The 18,670-nt window shown below is 42.4% G+C and overlaps 66 pseudogenes; all 66 read left to right on the top strand.

The window, feature by feature from the left end:
• The first annotated feature begins 101 nt into the window (after window positions 1-101).
• On the top strand, window positions 102-220 carry LOC134587791 (5S ribosomal RNA; annotated as a pseudogene).
• Window positions 221-355: 135 nt separating this feature from the next.
• On the top strand, window positions 356-474 carry LOC134596142 (5S ribosomal RNA; annotated as a pseudogene).
• Window positions 475-608: 134 nt separating this feature from the next.
• Window positions 609-727, top strand: LOC134596900 (5S ribosomal RNA; annotated as a pseudogene).
• Window positions 728-861: 134 nt separating this feature from the next.
• On the top strand, window positions 862-980 carry LOC134594043 (5S ribosomal RNA; annotated as a pseudogene).
• A 224-nt stretch (window positions 981-1,204) lies between these two features.
• On the top strand, window positions 1,205-1,323 carry LOC134594042 (5S ribosomal RNA; annotated as a pseudogene).
• A 134-nt stretch (window positions 1,324-1,457) lies between these two features.
• On the top strand, window positions 1,458-1,576 carry LOC134594475 (5S ribosomal RNA; annotated as a pseudogene).
• Window positions 1,577-1,710: 134 nt separating this feature from the next.
• Window positions 1,711-1,828, top strand: LOC134588371 (5S ribosomal RNA; annotated as a pseudogene).
• A 134-nt stretch (window positions 1,829-1,962) lies between these two features.
• Window positions 1,963-2,081, top strand: LOC134594905 (5S ribosomal RNA; annotated as a pseudogene).
• Window positions 2,082-2,306: 225 nt separating this feature from the next.
• On the top strand, window positions 2,307-2,425 carry LOC134589390 (5S ribosomal RNA; annotated as a pseudogene).
• A 134-nt stretch (window positions 2,426-2,559) lies between these two features.
• On the top strand, window positions 2,560-2,678 carry LOC134596330 (5S ribosomal RNA; annotated as a pseudogene).
• Window positions 2,679-2,812: 134 nt separating this feature from the next.
• Window positions 2,813-2,930, top strand: LOC134588893 (5S ribosomal RNA; annotated as a pseudogene).
• Window positions 2,931-3,064: 134 nt separating this feature from the next.
• LOC134595902 (5S ribosomal RNA) lies at window positions 3,065-3,183 on the top strand (annotated as a pseudogene).
• Window positions 3,184-3,317: 134 nt separating this feature from the next.
• Window positions 3,318-3,436, top strand: LOC134596529 (5S ribosomal RNA; annotated as a pseudogene).
• Window positions 3,437-3,570: 134 nt separating this feature from the next.
• On the top strand, window positions 3,571-3,689 carry LOC134594655 (5S ribosomal RNA; annotated as a pseudogene).
• Window positions 3,690-3,823: 134 nt separating this feature from the next.
• On the top strand, window positions 3,824-3,942 carry LOC134596130 (5S ribosomal RNA; annotated as a pseudogene).
• Window positions 3,943-4,076: 134 nt separating this feature from the next.
• LOC134596350 (5S ribosomal RNA) lies at window positions 4,077-4,195 on the top strand (annotated as a pseudogene).
• A 134-nt stretch (window positions 4,196-4,329) lies between these two features.
• On the top strand, window positions 4,330-4,448 carry LOC134595948 (5S ribosomal RNA; annotated as a pseudogene).
• Window positions 4,449-4,582: 134 nt separating this feature from the next.
• Window positions 4,583-4,701, top strand: LOC134594938 (5S ribosomal RNA; annotated as a pseudogene).
• Window positions 4,702-4,927: 226 nt separating this feature from the next.
• On the top strand, window positions 4,928-5,046 carry LOC134589514 (5S ribosomal RNA; annotated as a pseudogene).
• A 224-nt stretch (window positions 5,047-5,270) lies between these two features.
• LOC134594268 (5S ribosomal RNA) lies at window positions 5,271-5,389 on the top strand (annotated as a pseudogene).
• Window positions 5,390-5,523: 134 nt separating this feature from the next.
• Window positions 5,524-5,642, top strand: LOC134596082 (5S ribosomal RNA; annotated as a pseudogene).
• Window positions 5,643-5,776: 134 nt separating this feature from the next.
• LOC134596349 (5S ribosomal RNA) lies at window positions 5,777-5,895 on the top strand (annotated as a pseudogene).
• A 134-nt stretch (window positions 5,896-6,029) lies between these two features.
• LOC134594837 (5S ribosomal RNA) lies at window positions 6,030-6,148 on the top strand (annotated as a pseudogene).
• Window positions 6,149-6,372: 224 nt separating this feature from the next.
• LOC134594041 (5S ribosomal RNA) lies at window positions 6,373-6,491 on the top strand (annotated as a pseudogene).
• A 134-nt stretch (window positions 6,492-6,625) lies between these two features.
• On the top strand, window positions 6,626-6,743 carry LOC134588920 (5S ribosomal RNA; annotated as a pseudogene).
• A 134-nt stretch (window positions 6,744-6,877) lies between these two features.
• LOC134588727 (5S ribosomal RNA) lies at window positions 6,878-6,995 on the top strand (annotated as a pseudogene).
• A 134-nt stretch (window positions 6,996-7,129) lies between these two features.
• On the top strand, window positions 7,130-7,248 carry LOC134596186 (5S ribosomal RNA; annotated as a pseudogene).
• A 134-nt stretch (window positions 7,249-7,382) lies between these two features.
• On the top strand, window positions 7,383-7,501 carry LOC134596348 (5S ribosomal RNA; annotated as a pseudogene).
• A 224-nt stretch (window positions 7,502-7,725) lies between these two features.
• On the top strand, window positions 7,726-7,844 carry LOC134594040 (5S ribosomal RNA; annotated as a pseudogene).
• Window positions 7,845-7,978: 134 nt separating this feature from the next.
• On the top strand, window positions 7,979-8,096 carry LOC134588369 (5S ribosomal RNA; annotated as a pseudogene).
• A 134-nt stretch (window positions 8,097-8,230) lies between these two features.
• On the top strand, window positions 8,231-8,349 carry LOC134594903 (5S ribosomal RNA; annotated as a pseudogene).
• A 225-nt stretch (window positions 8,350-8,574) lies between these two features.
• LOC134589389 (5S ribosomal RNA) lies at window positions 8,575-8,693 on the top strand (annotated as a pseudogene).
• A 133-nt stretch (window positions 8,694-8,826) lies between these two features.
• On the top strand, window positions 8,827-8,945 carry LOC134588382 (5S ribosomal RNA; annotated as a pseudogene).
• A 134-nt stretch (window positions 8,946-9,079) lies between these two features.
• Window positions 9,080-9,198, top strand: LOC134596329 (5S ribosomal RNA; annotated as a pseudogene).
• Window positions 9,199-9,332: 134 nt separating this feature from the next.
• LOC134588368 (5S ribosomal RNA) lies at window positions 9,333-9,450 on the top strand (annotated as a pseudogene).
• Window positions 9,451-9,584: 134 nt separating this feature from the next.
• On the top strand, window positions 9,585-9,703 carry LOC134595901 (5S ribosomal RNA; annotated as a pseudogene).
• A 134-nt stretch (window positions 9,704-9,837) lies between these two features.
• Window positions 9,838-9,956, top strand: LOC134597928 (5S ribosomal RNA; annotated as a pseudogene).
• Window positions 9,957-10,090: 134 nt separating this feature from the next.
• On the top strand, window positions 10,091-10,209 carry LOC134594039 (5S ribosomal RNA; annotated as a pseudogene).
• Window positions 10,210-10,343: 134 nt separating this feature from the next.
• LOC134598163 (5S ribosomal RNA) lies at window positions 10,344-10,462 on the top strand (annotated as a pseudogene).
• A 377-nt stretch (window positions 10,463-10,839) lies between these two features.
• Window positions 10,840-10,958, top strand: LOC134595947 (5S ribosomal RNA; annotated as a pseudogene).
• Window positions 10,959-11,092: 134 nt separating this feature from the next.
• On the top strand, window positions 11,093-11,211 carry LOC134598078 (5S ribosomal RNA; annotated as a pseudogene).
• A 225-nt stretch (window positions 11,212-11,436) lies between these two features.
• LOC134595504 (5S ribosomal RNA) lies at window positions 11,437-11,555 on the top strand (annotated as a pseudogene).
• Window positions 11,556-11,779: 224 nt separating this feature from the next.
• LOC134594266 (5S ribosomal RNA) lies at window positions 11,780-11,898 on the top strand (annotated as a pseudogene).
• Window positions 11,899-12,032: 134 nt separating this feature from the next.
• LOC134596610 (5S ribosomal RNA) lies at window positions 12,033-12,151 on the top strand (annotated as a pseudogene).
• A 134-nt stretch (window positions 12,152-12,285) lies between these two features.
• On the top strand, window positions 12,286-12,404 carry LOC134594038 (5S ribosomal RNA; annotated as a pseudogene).
• A 134-nt stretch (window positions 12,405-12,538) lies between these two features.
• On the top strand, window positions 12,539-12,657 carry LOC134587790 (5S ribosomal RNA; annotated as a pseudogene).
• Window positions 12,658-12,792: 135 nt separating this feature from the next.
• On the top strand, window positions 12,793-12,911 carry LOC134594037 (5S ribosomal RNA; annotated as a pseudogene).
• Window positions 12,912-13,045: 134 nt separating this feature from the next.
• On the top strand, window positions 13,046-13,164 carry LOC134594035 (5S ribosomal RNA; annotated as a pseudogene).
• Window positions 13,165-13,298: 134 nt separating this feature from the next.
• On the top strand, window positions 13,299-13,417 carry LOC134594747 (5S ribosomal RNA; annotated as a pseudogene).
• Window positions 13,418-13,551: 134 nt separating this feature from the next.
• On the top strand, window positions 13,552-13,670 carry LOC134595900 (5S ribosomal RNA; annotated as a pseudogene).
• Window positions 13,671-13,895: 225 nt separating this feature from the next.
• LOC134587858 (5S ribosomal RNA) lies at window positions 13,896-14,014 on the top strand (annotated as a pseudogene).
• A 224-nt stretch (window positions 14,015-14,238) lies between these two features.
• On the top strand, window positions 14,239-14,357 carry LOC134598129 (5S ribosomal RNA; annotated as a pseudogene).
• Window positions 14,358-14,491: 134 nt separating this feature from the next.
• Window positions 14,492-14,610, top strand: LOC134587910 (5S ribosomal RNA; annotated as a pseudogene).
• A 134-nt stretch (window positions 14,611-14,744) lies between these two features.
• Window positions 14,745-14,863, top strand: LOC134594033 (5S ribosomal RNA; annotated as a pseudogene).
• A 134-nt stretch (window positions 14,864-14,997) lies between these two features.
• On the top strand, window positions 14,998-15,116 carry LOC134596458 (5S ribosomal RNA; annotated as a pseudogene).
• A 134-nt stretch (window positions 15,117-15,250) lies between these two features.
• LOC134594809 (5S ribosomal RNA) lies at window positions 15,251-15,369 on the top strand (annotated as a pseudogene).
• A 368-nt stretch (window positions 15,370-15,737) lies between these two features.
• On the top strand, window positions 15,738-15,856 carry LOC134587946 (5S ribosomal RNA; annotated as a pseudogene).
• A 368-nt stretch (window positions 15,857-16,224) lies between these two features.
• LOC134597349 (5S ribosomal RNA) lies at window positions 16,225-16,343 on the top strand (annotated as a pseudogene).
• A 134-nt stretch (window positions 16,344-16,477) lies between these two features.
• Window positions 16,478-16,596, top strand: LOC134595408 (5S ribosomal RNA; annotated as a pseudogene).
• Window positions 16,597-16,730: 134 nt separating this feature from the next.
• LOC134594471 (5S ribosomal RNA) lies at window positions 16,731-16,849 on the top strand (annotated as a pseudogene).
• Window positions 16,850-16,983: 134 nt separating this feature from the next.
• On the top strand, window positions 16,984-17,102 carry LOC134587808 (5S ribosomal RNA; annotated as a pseudogene).
• A 225-nt stretch (window positions 17,103-17,327) lies between these two features.
• LOC134587712 (5S ribosomal RNA) lies at window positions 17,328-17,447 on the top strand (annotated as a pseudogene).
• A 134-nt stretch (window positions 17,448-17,581) lies between these two features.
• On the top strand, window positions 17,582-17,700 carry LOC134595899 (5S ribosomal RNA; annotated as a pseudogene).
• Window positions 17,701-17,834: 134 nt separating this feature from the next.
• On the top strand, window positions 17,835-17,953 carry LOC134595053 (5S ribosomal RNA; annotated as a pseudogene).
• Window positions 17,954-18,087: 134 nt separating this feature from the next.
• LOC134588342 (5S ribosomal RNA) lies at window positions 18,088-18,206 on the top strand (annotated as a pseudogene).
• A 134-nt stretch (window positions 18,207-18,340) lies between these two features.
• Window positions 18,341-18,459, top strand: LOC134594916 (5S ribosomal RNA; annotated as a pseudogene).
• Window positions 18,460-18,670: the final 211 nt, after the last annotated feature.

Below are 18,670 nucleotides of genomic sequence, written 5' to 3'. Positions count from 1 at the left end.
AATCAGACCACTTTTTTCCCTATCCAGAAGCATCTTGTCTTTTGTCGCAACCAGAGTTTGATATTCTACCAACATTAGCGAGATCGCATTCTCTTAATTTCACTTAAGGCCATACCAGTCTGAAAATGCCTGGTCTCGTCAGATCTCGGAAGCCATCCAGACTCGGGCCTGGTTAGTACTTGTATGGGAGACCAACTAGGAACCTCAGGTGCCGTAAGCTTTTGTTTATTTCTTTTTTGCATTATGATGTCATAATCAGACCACTTTTTTTCCCTATCCAGAAGCGTCTTTTCTTTTGTCGCAACCAGAGTTTGATATTCTACCAACATTAGCGAGATCGCATTCTCTTAATTTCACTTACGGCCATACCAGTCTGAAAATGCCTGATCTCGTCAGATCTCGGAAGCCATCCAGACTCAGGCCTGGTTAGTACTTGTATGGGTGACCAACTAGGAACCTCAGGTGCCGTAAGCTATCGTTTATTTCTTTTTTGCATTATGATGTCATAATCAGACCACTTTTTTCCCTATCCAGAAGCGTCTTGTCTTTTGTCGCAACCAGAGTTTGATATTCTACCAACATTAGCGAGATCGCATTCTCTTAATTTCACTTACGGCCATACCAATCTGAAAATGCCTGATCTCGTCAGATCTCGGAAGCCATCCAGACTCGGGCCTGGTTAGTACTTGTATGGGAGACCAACTAGGAACCTCAGGTGCCGTAAGCTTTTGTTTATTTCTTTTTTGCATTTTGATGTCATAATCAGACCACTTTTTTCCCTATCCAGAAGCGTCTTGTCTTTTGTCGCAACCAGAGTTTGATATTCTACCAACATTAGCGAGATCGCATTCTCTTAATTTCACTTACGGCCATACCAGTCTGAAAATGCCTGATCTCGTCAGATCTCGGAAGCCATCCAGACTCGGGCCTGGTTAGTACTTGTATGGGAGACCAACTAGGAACCTCAGGTGCCGTAAGCTTTAGTTTATTTCTTTTTTGCATTATGATGTCATAATCAGACCACTTTTTTCCCTATGGGAGACCAACTAGGAACCTCAGGTGCCGTAAGCTTTTGTTTATTTCTTTTTTGCATTATGATGTCATAATCAGACCACTTTTTTCCCTATCCAGAAGCGTCTTGTCTTTTGTCGCAACCAGAGTTTGATATTCTACCAACATTAGCGAGATCGCATTCTCCAATTTCACTTACGGCCATACCAGTCTGAAAATGCCTGATCTCGTCAGATCTCGGAAGCCATCCAGACTCGGGCCTGGTTAGTACTTGTATGGGAGACCAACTAGGAACCTCAGGTGCCGTAAGCTTTTGTTTATTTCTTTTTTGCATTATGATGTCATAATCAGACCACTTTTTTCCATATCCAGAAGCGTCTTGTCTTTTGTTGCAACCAGAGTTTTATATTCTACCAACATTAGCGAGATCGCATTCTCTTAATTTCGCTTACGGCCATATCAGTCTGAAAATGCCTGATCTCGTCAGATCTCGGAAGCCATCCAGACTCGGGCCTGGCTAGTACTTGTATGGGAGACCAACTAGGAACCTCAGGTGCCGTAAGCTTTTGTTTATTTCTTTTTTGAATTATGATGCCATAATCAGACCACTTTTTTCCCTATCCAGAAGCGTCTTGTCTTTTGTCGCAACCAGAGTTTTATATTCTACCAACATTAGCGAGATCGCATTCTCTTAATTTCACTTACGGCCATACCAGTCTGAAAATGCCTGATCTCGTCAGATCTCGGAAGCCATCCAGACTCGGGCCTGGTTAGTACTTGTATGGGAGTCAACTAGGAACCTCAGGTGCCGTAAGCTTTTGTTTATTTCTTTTTTGCATTATGATGTCATAATCAGACCACTTTTTTCCCTATCCAGAAGCGTCTTGTCTTTTGTCGCAACCAGAGTTTGATATTCTACCAACATTAGCGAGATCGCATTCTCTTACTTTCACTTATGGCCATACCAGTCTGAAAATGCCTGATCTCGTCAGATCTCGGAAGCCATCCAGACTCGGGCCTGGTTAGTACTTGTATGGGAGACCAACTAGGAACCTCAGGTGCCGTAAGCTTTTGTTTATTTCTTTTTTGCATTATGATGTCATAATCAGACCACTTTTTTCCCTATGGGAGATCAACTAGGAACCTCAGGTGCCGTAAGCTTTTGTTTATTTCTTTTTTGCATTATGATGTCATAATCAGACCACTTTTTTCCCTATCCAGAAGCGTCTTGTCTTTTGTCGCAACCAGAGTTTGATATTCTACCAACATTAGCGAGATCGCATTCTCTTAATTTCCCTTACGGCCATACCAGTCTAAAAATGCCTGATCTCGTCAGATCTCGGAAGCCATCCAGACTCGGGCCTGGTTAGTACTTGTATTTGAGACCAACTAGGAACCTCAGGTGCCGTAAGCTTTTGTTTATTTATTTTTTGCATTATGATGTCATAATCAGACCACTTTTTTCCCTATGCAGAAGCGGCTTGTCTTTTGTCGCAACCAGAGTTTGATATTCTACCAACATTAGCGAGATCGCATTCTCTTAATTTCACTTACGGCCATACCAGTCTGAAAATGCCTGATCTCGTCAGATCTCGGAAGCCATCCCGACTCGGGCCTGGTTAGTACTTGTATGGGAGACCAACTAGGAACCTCAGGTGCCGTAAGCTTTTGTTTATTTCTTTTTTGCATTATGATGTCATAATCAGACCACTTTTTTCCCTATCCAGAAGCGTCTTGTCTTTTGTCGCAACCAGAGTTTGATATTCTACCAACATTAGCGAGATCGCATTCTCTTAATTTCACTTACGGCCATTCCAGTCTGAAAATGCCTGATCTCGTCAGATCTCGGAAGCCATCCAGACTCGGGCCTGGTTAGTACTTGTATGGGAGTCAACTAGGAACCTCAGGTGCCGTAAGCTTTTGTTTATTTCTTTTTTGCATTATGATGTCATAATCAGACCACTTTTTTCCCTATCCAGAAGCGTCTTGTCTTTTGTCGCAACCAGAGTTTGATATTCTACCAACATTAGCGAGATCGCATTCTCTTAATTTCACTTACGGCCATACCAGTCTGAAAATGCCTGATCTCGTCAGATCTCGGAAGCCATCCAGACTCGGGTCTGGTTAGTACTTGTATGGGAGACCAACTAGGAACCTCAGGTGCCGTAAGCTTTTGTTTATTTCTTTTTTGCATTATGATGTCATAATCAGACCACTTTTTTCCCTATCCAGAAGCGTCTTGTCTTTTGTCGCAACCAGAGTTTGATATTCTACCAACATTAGCGAGATTGCATTCTCTTAATTTCACTTACGGCCATACCTGTCTGAAAATGCCTGATCTCGTCAGATCTCGGAAGCCATCCAGACTCGGGTCTGGTTAGTACTTGTATGGGAGACCAACTAGGAACCTCAGGTGCCGTAAGCTTTTGTTTATTTCTTTTTTGCATTATGATGTCATAATCAGACCACTTTTTTCCCTATGCAGAAGCGTCTTGTCTTTTGTCGCAACCAGAGTTTGATATTCTACCAACATTAGCGAGATCGCATTCTCTTAATTTCCCTTACGGCCATACCAGTCTGAAAATGCCTGATCTCGTCAGATCTCGGAAGCCATCCAGACTCGGGCCTGGTTAGTACTTGTATGGGAGACCAACTAGGAACCTCAGGTGCCGTAAGCTTTTGTTTATTTCTTTTTTGCATTATGATGTCATAATCAGACCACTTTTTTCCCTATCCAGAAGCGTCTTGTCTTTTGTCGCAACCAGAGTTTGATATTCTACCAACATTAGCGAGATCGCATTCTCTTAATTTCACTTACGGCCATACCAGTCTGAAAATGCCTGATCTCGTCAGATTTCGGAAGCCATCCAGACTCGGGCCTGGTTAGTACTTGTATGGGAGACCAACTAGGAACCTCAGGTGCCGTAAGCTTTTGTTTATTTCTTTTTTGCATTATGATGTCATAATCAGACCACTTTTTTCCCTATCCAGAAGCGTCTTGTCTTTTGTCGCAACCAGAGTTTGATATTCTACCAACATTAGCGAGATCGCATTTTTTTAATTTCACTTACGGCCATACCAGTCTGAAAATGCCTGATCTCGTCAGATCTCGGAAGCCATCCAGACTCGGGCCTGGTTAGTACTTGTATGGGAGACCAACTAGAAACCTCAGGTGCCGTAAGCTTTTGTTTATTTCTTTTTTGCATTATGATGTCATAATCAGACCACTTTTTTCCCTACCCAGAAGCGTCTTGTCTTTTGTCGCAACCAGAGTTTGATATTCTACCAACATTAGCGAGATCGCATTCTCTCAATTTCACTTATGGCCATACCCGTCTGAAAATGCCTGATCTCGTCAGATCTCGGAAGCCATCCAGACTCGGGCCTGGTTAGTACTTGTATGGGAGACCAACTAGGAACCTCAGGTGCCGTAAGCTTTTGTTTATTTCTTTTTTGCATTATGATGTCATAATCAGACCACTTTTTTCCCTATCCAGAAGCGTCTTGTCTTTTGTCGCAACCAGAGTTTGATATTCTACCAACATTAGCGAGATCGCATTCTCTTAATTTCACTTACGGCCATACCAGTCTGAAAATGCCTGATCTCATCAGATCTCGGAAGCCATCCATACTTGGGCCTGGTTAGTACTTGTATGGGAGACCAACTAGGAACCTCAGGTGCCGTAAGCTTTTGTTTATTTCTTTTTTGCATTATGATGTCATAATCAGACCACTTTTTTTCCCTATGGGAGACCAACTAGGAACCTCAGGTGCCGTAAGCTTTTGTTTATTTCTTTTTTGCATTATGATGTCATAATCAGACCACTTTTTTCCCTATCCAGAAGCGTCTTGTCTTTTGTCGCAACCAGAGTTTGATATTCTACCAACATTAGCGAGATCGCATTCTCTTAATTTCACTTACGGCCATACCAGTCTGAAAATGCCCGATCTCGTCAGATCTCGGAATCCATCCAGACTCGGGCCTGGTTAGTACTTGTATGGGAGACCAACTAGGAACCTCAGGTGCCGTAAGCTTTTGTTTATTTCTTTTTTGCATTATGATATCATAATCAGACCACTTTTTTCCCTATGGGAGACCAACTAGGAACCTCAGGTGCCGTAAGCTTTTGTTTATTTCTTTTTTGCATTATGATGTCATAATCAGACCACTTTTTCCCTATCCAGAAACGTCTTGTCTTTTGTCGCAACCAGAGTTTGATATTCTACCAACATTAGCGAGATCGCATTCTCTTAATTTCCCTTACGGCCATACCAGTCTGTAAGTGCCTGATCTCGTCAGATCTCGGAAGCCATCCAGACTTGGGCCTGGTTAGTACTTGTATGGGAGACCAACTAGGAACCTCAGGTGCCGTAAGCTTTTGTTTATTTCTTTTTTGCATTATGATGTCATAATCAGACCACTTTTTTCCCTATCCAGAAGCGTCTTGTCTTTTGTCGCAACCAGAGTTTGATATTCTACCAACATTAGCGAGATCGCATTCTCTTAATTTCCCTTACGGCCATACCAGTCTGAAAATGCCTGATCTCATCAGATTTCGGAAGCCATCCAGACTCGGGCCTGGTTAGTACTTGTATGGGAGACCAACTAGGAACCTCAGGTGCCGTAAGCTTTTGTTTATTTCTTTTTTGCATTATGATGTCATAATCAGACCACTTTTTTCCCTATCCAGAAGCGTCTTGTCTTTTGTCGCAACCAGAGTTTGATATTCTACCAACATTAGCGAGATCGCATTCTCTTAATTTCACTTACGGCCATACCAGTCTGAAAATGCCTGATCTCGTCAGATCTCGGAAGCCATCCAGACTCGGGCCTGGTTAGTACTTGTATGGGAGACCAACTAGAAACCTCAGGTGCCGTAAGCTTTTGTTTATTTCTTTTTTGCATTTTGATGTCATAATCAGACCACTTTTTTCCCTATCCAGAAGCGTCTTGTCTTTTGTCGCAACCAGAGTTTGATATTCTACCAACATTAGCGAGATCGCATTCTCTTAACTTTATTTACGGCCATACCAGTCTGAAAATGCCTGATCTCGTCAGATCTCGGAAGCCATCCAGACTCGGGCCTGGTTAGTACTTGTATGGGAGACCAACTAGGAACCTCAGGTGCCGTAAGCTTTAGTTTATTTCTTTTTTGCATTATGATGTCATAATCAGACCACTTTTTTCCCTATGGGAGACCAACTAGGAACCTCAGGTGCCGTAAGCTTTTGTTTATTTCTTTTTTGCATTATGATGTCATAATCAGACCACTTTTTTCCCTATCCAGAAGCGTCTTGTCTTTTGTCGCAACCAGAGTTTGATATTCTACCAACATTAGCGAGATCGCATTCTCCAATTTCACTTACGGCCATACCAGTCTGAAAATGCCTGATCTCGTCAGATCTCGGAAGCCATCCAGACTCGGGCCTGGTTAGTACTTGTATGGGAGACCAACTAGGAACCTCAGGTGCCGTAAGCTTTTGTTTATTTCTTTTTTGCATTATGATGTCATAATCAGACCACTTTTTTCCATATCCAGAAGCGTCTTGTCTTTTGTCGCAACCAGAGTTTTATATTCTACCAACATTAGCGAGATCGCATTCTCTTAATTTCACTTATGGCCATACCAGTCTGAAAATGCCTGATCTCGTCAGATCTCGGAAGCCATCCGGACTCGGGCCTGGTTAGTACTTGTATGGGAGTCAACTAGGAACCTCAGGTGCCGTAAGCTTTTGTTTATTTCTTTTTTGCATTATGATGTCATAATCAGACCACTTTTTTCCCTATCCAGAAGCGTCTTGTCTTTTGTCGCAACCAGAGTTTGATATTCTACCAACATTAGCGAGATCGCATTCTCTTACTTTCACTTATGGCCATACCAGTCTGAAAATGCCTGATCTCGTCAGATCTCGGAAGCCATCCAGACTCGGGCCTGGTTAGTACTTGTATGGGAGTCAACTAGGAACCTCAGGTGCCGTAAGCTTTTGTTTATTTCTTTTTTGCATTATGATGTCATAATCAGACCACTTTTTTCCCTATCCAGAAGCGTCTTGTCTTTTGTCGCAACCAGAGTTTGATATTCTACCAACATTAGCGAGATCGTATTCTCTTAATTTCACTTACGGCCATACCAGTCTGAAAATGCCTGATCTCGTCAGATCTCGGAAGCCATCCAAACTCGGGCCTGGTTAGTACTTGTATGGGAGACCAACTAGGAACCTCAGGTGCCGTAAGCTTTTGTTTATTTCTTTTTTGCATTTTGATGTCATAATCAGACCACTTTTTTCCCTATCCAGAAGCGTCTTGTCTTTTGTCGCAACCAGAGTTTGATATTCTACCAACATTAGCGAGATCGCATTCTCTTAATTTCACTTACGGCCATACCAGTCTGAAAATGCCTGATCTCGTCAGATCTCGGAAGCCATCCAGACTCGGGCCTGGTTAGTACTTGTATGGGAGACCAACTAGAAACCTCAGGTGCCGTAAGCTTTAGTTTATTTCTTTTTTGCATTATGATGTCTTAATCAGACCACTTTTTTCCCTATGGGAGACCAACTAGGAACCTCAGGTGCCGTAAGCTTTTGTTTATTTCTTTTTTGCATTATGATGTCATAATCAGACCACTTTTTTCCCTATCCAGAAGCGTCTTGTCTTTTGTCGCAACCAGAGTTTGATATTCTACCAACATTAGCGAGATCGCATTCTCCAATTTCACTTACGGCCATACCAGTCTGAAAATGCCTGATCTCGTCAGATCTCGGAAGCCATCCAGACTCGGGCCTGGTTAGTACTTGTATGGGAGACCAACTAGGAACCTCAGGTGCCGTAAGCTTTTGTTTATTTCTTTTTTGCATTATGATGTCATAATCAGACCACTTTTTTCCATATCCAGAAGCGTCTTGTCTTTTGTCGCAACCAGAGTTTTATATTCTACCAACATTAGCGAGATCGCATTCTCTTTATTTCACTTACGGCCATACCAGTCTGAAAATGCCTGATCTCGTCAGATCTCGGAAGCCATCCAGACTCGGGCCTGGTTAGTACTTGTATGGGAGTCAACTAGGAACCTCAGGTGCCGTAAGCTTTTGTTTATTTCTTTTTTGCATTATGATGTCATAATCAGACCACTTTTTTCCCTATCCAGAAGCGTCTTGTCTTTTGTCGCAACCAGAGTTTGATATTCTACCAACATTAGCGAGATCGCATTCTCTTACTTCCACTTATGGCCATACCAGTCTGAAAATGCCTGATCTCGTCAGATCTCGGAAGCCATCCAGACTCGGGCCTGGTTAGTACTTGTATGGGAGACCAACTAGGAACCTCAGGTGCCGTAAGCTTTTGTTTATTTCTTTTTTGCATTATGATGTCATAATCAGACCACTTTTTTCCCTATGGGAGATCAACTAGGAACCTCAGGTGCCGTAAGCTTTTGTTTATTTCTTTTTTGCATTATGATGTCATAATCAGACCACTTTTTTCCCTATCCAGAAGCGTCTTGTCTTTTGTCGCAACCAGAGTTTGATATTCTACCAACATTAGCGAGATCGCATTCTCTTAATTTCCCTTACGGCCATACCAGTCTAAAAATGCCTGATCTCGTCAGATCTCGGAAGCCATCCAGACTCGGGCCTGGTTAGTACTTGTATTTGAGACCAACTAGGAACCTCAGGTGCCGTAAGCTTTTGTTTATTTATTTTTTGCATTATGATGTCATAATCAGACCACTTTTTTCCCTATGCAGAAGCGGCTTGTCTTTTGTCGCAACCAGAGTTTGATATTCTACCAACATTAGCGAGATCGCATTCTCCAATTTCACTTACCGCCATACCAGTCTGAAAATGCCTGATCTCGTCAAATCTCGGAAGCCATCCAGACTCGGGCCTGGTTAGTACTTGTATGGGAGACCAACTAGGAACCTCAGGTGCCGTAAGCTTTTGTTTATTTCTTTTTTGCATTATGATGTCATAATCAGACCTCTTTTTTCCCTATCCAGAAGCGTCTTGTCTTTTGTTGCAACCAGAGTTTGATATTCTACCAACATTAGCGAGATCGCATTCTCTTAATTTCACTTACGGCCATACCAGTCTGAAAATGCCTGATCTCGTCAGATCTCGGAAGCCATCCCGACTCGGGCCTGGTTAGTACTTGTATGGGAGACCAACTAGGAACCTCAGGTGCCGTAAGCTTTTGTTTATTTCTTTTTTGCATTATGATGTCATAATCAGACCACTTTTTTCCCTATCCAGAAGCGTCTTGTCTTTTGTCGCAACCAGAGTTTGATATTCTACCAACATTAGCGAGATCGCATTCTCTTAATTTCACTTACGGCCATACCAGTCTGAAAATGCCTGATCTCGTCAGATCTCGGAAGCCATCCAGACTCGGGCCTGGTTAGTACTTGTATGGGAGTCAACTAGGAACCTCAGGTGCCGTAAGCTTTTGTTTATTTCTTTTTTGCATTATGATGTCATAATCAGACCACTTTTTTCCCTATCCAGAAGCGTCTTGTCTTTTGTCGCAACCAGAGTTTGATATTCTACCAACATTAGCGAGATCGCATTCTCTTAATTTCACTTACGGCCATACCAGTCTGAAAATGCCTGATCTCGTCAGATCTCGGAAGCCATCCAGACTCGGGTCTGGTTAGTACTTGTATGGGAGACCAACTAGGAACCTCAGGTGCCGTAAGCTTTTGTTTATTTCTTTTTTGCATTATGATGTCATAATCAGACCACTTTTTTCCCTATCCAGAAGCGTCTTGTCTTTTGTCGCAACCAGAGTTTGATATTCTACCAACATTAGCGAGATTGCATTCTCTTAATTTCACTTACGGCCATACCAGTCTGAAAATGCCTGATCTCGTCAGATTTCGGAAGCCATCCAGACTCGGGTCTGGTTAGTACTTGTATGGGAGACCAACTAGGAACCTCAGGTGCCGTAAGCTTTTGTTTATTTCTTTTTTGCATTATGATGTCATAATCAGACCACTTTTTTCCCTATGCAGAAGCGTCTTGTCTTTTGTCGCAACCAGAGTTTGATATTCTACCAACATTAGCGAGATCGCATTCTCTTAATTTCACTTACGGCCATACCAGTCTGAAAATGCCTGATCTCGTCAGATCTCGGAAGCCATCCAGACTCGGGCCTGGTTAGTACTTGTATGGGAGACCAACTAGGAACCTCAGGTGCCGTAAGCTTTTGTTTATTTCTTTTTTGCATTATGATGTCATAATCAGACCACTTTTTTCCCTATCCAGAAGCGTCTTGTCTTTTGTCGCAACCAGAGTTTGATATTCTACCAACATTAGCGAGATCGCATTCTCTTAATTTCACTTACGGCCATACCAGTCTGAAAATGCCTGATCTCGTCAGATTTCGGAAGCCATCCAGACTCGGGCCTGGTTAGTACATGTATGGGAGACCAACTAGGAACCTCAGGTGCCGTAAGCTTTTGTTTATTTCTTTTTTGCATTATGATGTCATAATCAGACCACTTTTTTCCCTATCCAGAAGCGTCTTGTCTTTTGTCGCAACCAGAGTTTGATATTCTACCAACATTAGCGAGATCGCATTCTCTTAATTTCACTTACGGCCATACCAGTCTGAAAATGCCAGATCTCGGAAGCCATCCAGACTCGGGCCTGGTTAGTACTTGTATGGGAGACCAACTAGAAACCTCAGGTGCCGTATGCTTTTGTTTATTTCTTTTTTGCATTATGATGTCATAATCAGACCACTTTTTTCCCTACCCAGAAGCGTCTTGTCTTTTGTCGCAACCAGAGTTTGATATTCTAACAACATTAGCGAGATCGCATTCTCTTAATTTCACTTATGGCCATACCCGTCTGAAAATGCCTGATCTCGTCAGATCTCGGAAGCCATCCAGACTCGGGCCTGGTTAGTACTTGTATGGGAGACCAACTAGGAACCTCAGGTGCCGTAAGCTTTTGTTTATTTCTTTTTTGCATTATGATGTCATAATCAGACCACTTTTTTCCCTATCCAGAAGCGTCTTGTCTTTTGTCGCAACCAGAGTTTGATATTCTACCAACATTAGCGAGATCGCATTCTCTTAATTTCACTTACGGCCATAACAGTCTGAAAATGCCTGATCTCATCAGATCTCGGAAGCCATCCATACTTGGGCCTGGTTAGTACTTGTATGGGAGACCAACTAGGAACCTCAGGTGCCGTAAGCTTTTGTTTATTTCTTTTTTGCATTATGATGTCATAATCAGACCACTTTTTTCCCTATGGGAGACCAACTAGGAACCTCAGGTGCCGTAAGCTTTTGTTTATTTCTTTTTTGCATTATGATGTCATAATCAGACCACTTTTTTCCCTATCCAGAAGCGTCTTGTCTTTTGTCGCAACCAGAGTTTGATATTCTACCAACATTAGCGAGATCGCATTCTCTTAATTTCACTTACGGCCATACCAGTCTGAAAATGCCCGATCTCGTCAGATCTCGGAAACCATCCAGACTCGTGCCTGGTTAGTACTTGTATGGGAGACCAACTAGGAACCTCAGGTGCCGTAAGCTTTTGTTTATTTCTTTTTTGCATTATGATGTCATAATCAGACCACTTTTTTCCCTATGGGAGACCAACTAGGAACCTCAGGTGCCGTAAGCTTTTGTTTATTTCTTTTTTGCATTATGATGTCATAATCAGACCACTTTTTCCCTATCCAGAAACGTCTTGTCTTTTGTCGCAACCAGAGTTTGATATTCTACCAACATTAGCGAGATCGCATTCTCTTAATTTCCCTTACGGCCATACCAGTCTGTAAGTGCCTGATCTCGTCAGATCTCGGAAGCCATCCAGACTTGGGCCTGGTTAGTACTTGTATGGGAGACCAACTAGGAACCTCAGGTGCCGTAAGCTTTTGTTTATTTCTTTTTTGCATTATGATGTCATAATCAGACCACTTTTTTCCCTATCCAGAAGCGTCTTGTCTTTTGTCGCAACCAGAGTTTGATATTCTACCAACATTAGCGAGATCGCATTGTCTTAATTTCCCTTACGGACATACCAGTCTGAAAATGCCTGATCTCATCAGATCTCGGAAGCCATCCAGACTCGGGCCTGGTTAGTACTTGTATGGGAGACCAACTAGGAACCTCAGGTGCCGTAAGCTTTTGTTTATTTCTTTTTTGCATTATGATGTCATAATCAGACCACTTTTTTCCCTATCCAGAAGCGTCTTGTCTTTTGTCGCAACCAGAGTTTGATATTCTACCAACATTAGCGAGATCGCATTCTCTTAGTTTCACTTACGGCCATACCAGTCTGAAAATGCCTGATCTCGTCAGATCTCGGAAGCCATCCAGACTCGGGCCTGGTTAGTACTTGTATGGGAGACCAACTAGGAACCTCAGGTGCCGTAAGCTTTTGTTTATTTCTTTTTTGCATTATGATGTCATAATCAGACCACTTTTTTCCCTATCCAGAAGCATCTTGTCTTTTGTCGCAACCAGAGTTTTATATTCTACCAACATTAGCGAGATCGCATTCTCTTAATTTCACTTAAGGCCATACCAGTCTGAAAATGCCTGGTCTCGTCAGATCTCGGAAGCCATCCAGACTCGGGCCTGGTTAGTACTTGTATGGGAGACCAACTAGGAACCTCAGGTGCCGTAAGCTTTTGTTTATTTCTTTTTTGCATTATGATGTCATAATCAGACCACTTTTTTTCCCTGTCCAGAAGCGTCTTGTCTTTTGTCGCAACCAGAGTTTGATATTCTACCAACATTAGCGAGATCGCATTCTCTTAATTTCACTTACGGCCATACCAGTCTGAAAATGCCTGATCTCGTCAGATCTCGGAAGCCATCCAGACTCGGGCCTGGTTAGTACTTGTATGGGAGACCAACTAGGAACCTCAGGTGCCGTAAGCTATCGTTTATTTCTTTTTTGCATTATGATGTCATAATCAGACCACTTTTTTCCCTATCCAGAAGCGTCTTGTCTTTTGTCGCAACCAGAGTTTGAAATTCTACCAACATTAGCGAGATCGCATTCTCTTAATTTCACTTACGGCCATACCAGTCTGAAAATGCCTGATCTCGTCAGATCTCGGAAGCCATCCAGACTCGGGCCTGGTTAGTACTTGTATGGGAGACCAACTAGGAACCTCAGGTGCCGTAAGCTTTTGTTTATTTCTTTTTTGCATTATGATGTCATAGTCAGACCACTTTTTTCCCTATCCAGAAGCGTCTTGTCTTTTGTCGCAACCAGAGTTTGATATTCTACCAACATTAGCGAGATCGCATTCTCTTAATTTCACTTACGGCCATACCAGTCTGAAAATGCCTGATCTCATCAGATCTCGGAAGTCATCCAGACTCGGGCCTGGTTAGTACTTGTATAGGAGACCAACTAGGAACCTCAGGTGCCGTAAGCTTTTGTTTATTTCTTTTTTGCATTATGATGTCATAATCAGACCACTTTTTTCCCTATCCAGAAGCGTCTTGTCTTTTGTCGCAACCAGAGTTTGATATTCTACCAACATTAGCGAGATCGCATTCTCTTAATTTCACTTACGGCCATACCAGTCTGAAAATGCCTGATCTCGTCAGATCTCGGAAGCCATCCAGACTCGGGTCTGGTTAGTACTTGTATGGGAGACCAACTAGGAACCTCAGGTGCCGTAAGCTTTTGTTTATTTCTTTTTTGCATTATGATGTCATAATCAGACCACTTTTTTCCCTATGGGAGACCAACTAGGAACCTCAGGTGCCGTAAGCTTTTGTTTATTTCTTTTTTGCATTATGATGTCATAATCAGACCACTTTTTTCCCTATCCAGAAGCGTCTTGTCTTTTGTCGCAACCAGAGTTTGATATTCTACCAACATTAGCGAGATCGCATTCTCTTAGTTTCACTTACGGCCATACCAGTCTGAAAATGCCTGATCTCGTCAGATCTCGGAAGCCATCCTGACTCGGGCCTGGTTAGTACTTGTATGGGAGACCAACTAGGATCCTCAGGTGCCGTAAGCTTTTGTTTATTTCTTTTTTGCATTATGATGTCATAATCAGACCACTTTTTTCCCTATGGGAGACCAACTAGGAACCTCAGGTGCCGTAAGCTTTTGTTTATTTCTTTTTTGCATTATGATGTCATAATCAGACCACTTTTTCCCTATCCAGAAGCGTCTTGTCTTTTGTCGCAACCAGAGTTTGATATTCTACCAACATTAGCGAGATCGCATTCTCTTAATTTCCTTTACGGCCATACCAGTCTGTAAGTGCCTGATCTCGTCAGATCTCGGAAGCCATCCAGACTCAGGCCTGGTTAGTACTTGTATGGGAGACCAACTAGGAACCTCAGGTGCCGTAAGCTTTTGTTTATTTCTTTTTTGCATTATGATGTCATAATCAGACCACTTTTTTCCCTATCCAGAAGCGTCTTGTCTTTTGTCGCAACCAGAGTTTGATATTCTACCAACATTAGCGAGATCGCATTCTCTTAATTTCCATTACGGCCATACCAGTCTGAAAATGCCTGATCTCATCAGATCTCGGAAGCCATCCAGACTCGGGCCTGGTTAGTACTTGTATGGGAGACCAACTAAGAACCTCATGTGCCGTAAGCTTTTGTTTATTTCTTTTTTGCATTATGATGTCATAATCAGACCACTTTTTTCCCTATCCAGAAGCGTCTTGTCTTTTGTCGCAACCAGAGTTTGATATTCTACCAACATTAGCGAGATCGCATTCTCTTAATTTCACTTACGGCCATACCAGTCTGAAAATGCCTGATCTCGTCAGATCTCGGAAGCCATCCAGACTCGGGCCTGGTTAGTACTTGTATGGGAGACCAACTAGGAACCTCAGGTGCCGTAAGCTTTTGTTTATTTCTTTTTTGCATTATGATGTCATAATCAGACCACTTTTTTCCCTATCCAGAAGCGTCTTGTCTTTTGTCGCAACCAGAGTTTGATATTCTACCAACATTAGCGAGATCGCATTCTCTTAATTTCACTTACGGCCATACCAGTCTGAAAATGCCTGATCTTGTCAGATCTCGGAAGCCATCCAGACTCGGGCCTGGTTAGTACTTGTATGGGAGACCAACTAGGAACCTCAGGTGCCGTAAGCTTTTGTTTATTTCTTTTTTGCGTTATGATGTCATAATCAGACCACTTTTTTCCCTATCCAGAAGCGTCTTGTCTTTTGTCGCAACCAGAGTTTGATATTCTACCAACATTAGCGAGATCGCATTCTCTTAATTTCACTTACGGCCATACCAGTCTGAAAATGCCTGATCTCATCAGATCTCGGAAGTCATCCAGACTCGGGCCTGGTTAGTACTTGTATGGGAGACCAACTAGGAACCTCAGGTGCTGTAAGCTTTTGTTTATTTCTTTTTTGCATTATGATGTCATAATCAGACCACTTTTTTCCCTATCCAGAAGCGTCTTGTCTTTTGTCGCAACCAGAGTTTGATATTCTACCAACATTAGCGAGATCGCATTCTCTTAATTTCACTTACGGCCATACCAGTCTGAAAATGCCAGATCTCGGAAGCCATCCAGACTCGGGTCTGGTTAGTACTTGTATGGGAGACCAACTAGGTGCCGTAAGCTTTTGTTTATTTCTTTTTTGCATTATGATGTCATAATCAGACCACTTTTTTCCCTATCCAGAAGCGTCTTGTCTTTTGTCGCAACCAGAGTTTGATATTCTACCAACATTAGCGAGATCGCATTCTCTTAATTTCACTTACGGCCATACCAGTCTGAAAATGCCTGATCTCGTCAGATCTCGGAAGCCATCCAGACTCGGGCCTGGTTAGTAATTGTATGGGAGATCAACTAGGAACCTCAGGTGCTGTAAGCTTTTGTTTATTTCTTTTTTGCATTATGATGTCATAATCAGACCACTTTTTTCCCTATCCAGAAGCGTCTTGTCTTTTGTCGCAACCAGAGTTTGATATTCTACCAACATTAGCGAGATCGCATTCTCTTAATTTCACTTACGGCCATACCAGTCTGAAAATGCCAGATCTCGGAAGCCATCCAGACTCGGGTCTGGTTAGTACTTGTATGGGAGACCAACTAGGTGCCGTAAGCTTTTGTTTATTTCTTTTTTGCATTATGATGTCATAATCAGACCACTTTTTTCCCTATCCAGAAGCGTCTTGTCTTTTGTCGCAACCAGAGTTTGATATTCTACCAACATTAGCGAGATCGCATTCTCTTAATTTCACTTACGGCCATACCAGTCTGAAAATGCCTGATCTCGTCAGATCTCGGAAGCCATCCAGACTCGGGCCTGGTTAGTAATTGTATGGGAGACCAACTAGGAACCTCAGGTGCTGTAAGCTTTTGTTTATTTCTTTTTTGCATTATGATGTCATAATCAGACCACTTTTTTCCCTATCCAGAAGCGTCTTGTCTTTTGTCGCAACCAGAGTTTGATATTCTACCAACATTAGCGAGATCGCATTCTCTTAATTTCACTTACGGCCATACCAGTCTGAAAATGCCTGATCTCGTCAGATCTCGGAAGTCATCCAGACTCGGGCCTGGTTAGTACTTGTATGGGAGACCAACTAGGAACCTCAGGTGCCGTAAGCTTTTGTTTATTTCTTTTTTGCATTATGATGTCATAATCAGACCACTTTTTTCCCTATCCAGAAGCGTCTTGTCTTTTGTCGCAACCAGAGTTTGATATTCTACCAACATTAGCCAGATCGCATTCTCTTAATTTCACTTACGGCCATACCAGTCTGAAAATGCCTGATCTCATCAGATCTCGGAAGTCATCCAGACTCGGGCCTGGTTGGTACTTGTATGGGAGACCAACTAGGAACCTCAGGTGCTGTAAGCTTTTGTTTATTTCTTTTTTGCATTATGATGTCATAATCAGACCACTTTTTTCCTTATCCAGAAGCGTCTTGTCTTTTGTCGCAACCAGAGTTTGATATTCTACCAACATTAGCGAGATCGCATTCTCTTAATTTCACTTACGGCCATACCAGTCTGAAAATGCCTGATCTCGTCAGATTTCGGAAGCCATCCAGACTCGGGCCTGGTTAGTACTTGTATGGGAGACCAACTAGGAACCTCAGGTGCAGTAAGCTTTAGTTTATTTCTTTTTTGCATTATGATGTCATAATCAGACCACTTTTTTCCCTATGGGAGACCAACTAGGAACCTCAGGTGCCGTAAGCTTTTGTTTATTTCTTTTTTGCATTATGATGTCATAATCAGACCACTTTTTTCCCTATCCAGAAGCGTCTTGTCTTTTGTCGCAACCAGAGTTTGATATTCTACCAACATTAGCGAGATCGCATTCTCTTAGTTTCACTTACGGCCATACCAGTCTGAAAATGCCTGATCTCGTCAGATCTCGGAAGTCATCCAGACTCGGGTCTGGTTGAGTACTTGTATGGGAGACCAACTAGGAACCTCAGGTGCCGTAAGCTTTTGTTTATTTCTTTTTTGCATTATGATGTCATAATCAGACCACTATTTTCCCTATACAGAAGCGTCTTGTCTTTTGTCGCAACCAGAGTTTGATATTCTACCAACATTAGCGAGATCGCATTCTCTTAATTTCACTTACGGCCATACCAGTCTGAAAATGCCTGATCTCGTCAGATCTCGGAAGCCATCCAGACTCGGGTCTGGTTAGTACTTGTATGGGAGACCAACTAGGAACCTCAGGTGCCGTAAGCTTTTGTTTATTTCTTTTTTGCATTATGATGTCATAATCAGACCACTTTTTTCCCTGTGCAGAAGCGTCTTGTCTTTTGTCGCAACCAGAGTTTGATATTCTACCAACATTAGCGAGATCGCATTCTCTTAATTTCACTTGCGGCCATACCAGTCTGAAAATGCCTGATCTCGTCAGATCTCGGAAGCCATCCAGACTCGGGCCTGGTTAGTACTTGTATGGGAGACCAACTAGGAACCTCAGGTGCCGTAAGCTTTTGTTTATTTCTTTTTTGCATTATGATGTCATAATCAGACCACTTTTTTCCCTATCCAGAAGCGTCTTGTCTTTTGTCGCAACCAGAGTTTGATATTCTACCAACATTAGCGAGATCGCATTCTCTTAATTTCACTTACGGACATAACAGTCTGAAAATGCCTGATCTCGTCAGATCTCGGAAGCCATCCAGACTCGGGCCTGGTTAGTACTTGTATGGGAGACCAACTAGGAACCTCAGGTGCCGTAAGCTTTTGTTTATTTCTTTTTTGCATTATGATGTCATAATCAGACCACTTTTTTCCCTATCCAGAAGCGTCTTGTCTTTTGTCGCAACCAGAGTTTGATATTCTACCAACATTAGCGAGATCGCATTCTCTTAATTTCACTTACGGCCATACCAGTCTGAAAATGCCTGATCTCGTCAGATCTCGGAAGCCATACAGACTCGGGCCTGGTTAGTACTTGTATGGGAGACCAACTAGGAACCTCAGGTGCCGTAAGCTTTAGTTTATTTCTTTTTTGCATTATGATGTCATAATCATACCACTTTTTTCCCTATGGGAGACCAACTAGGAACCTCAGGTGCCGTAAGCTTTTGTTTATTTCTTTTTTGCATTATGATGTCATAATCAGACCACTTTTTTCCCTATCCAGAAGCGTCTTGTCTTTTATCGCAACCAGAGTTTGATATTCTACCAACATTAGCGAGATCGC

Source organism: Pelobates fuscus, chromosome 2, assembly GCF_036172605.1.
Source record: "Pelobates fuscus isolate aPelFus1 chromosome 2, aPelFus1.pri, whole genome shotgun sequence".
NCBI lineage: Eukaryota > Metazoa > Chordata > Amphibia > Anura > Pelobatidae > Pelobates > Pelobates fuscus.
The sequence above is the reverse complement of the archived record's forward strand: the minus strand, read 5'-3'. Positions and strand labels throughout refer to the sequence as shown.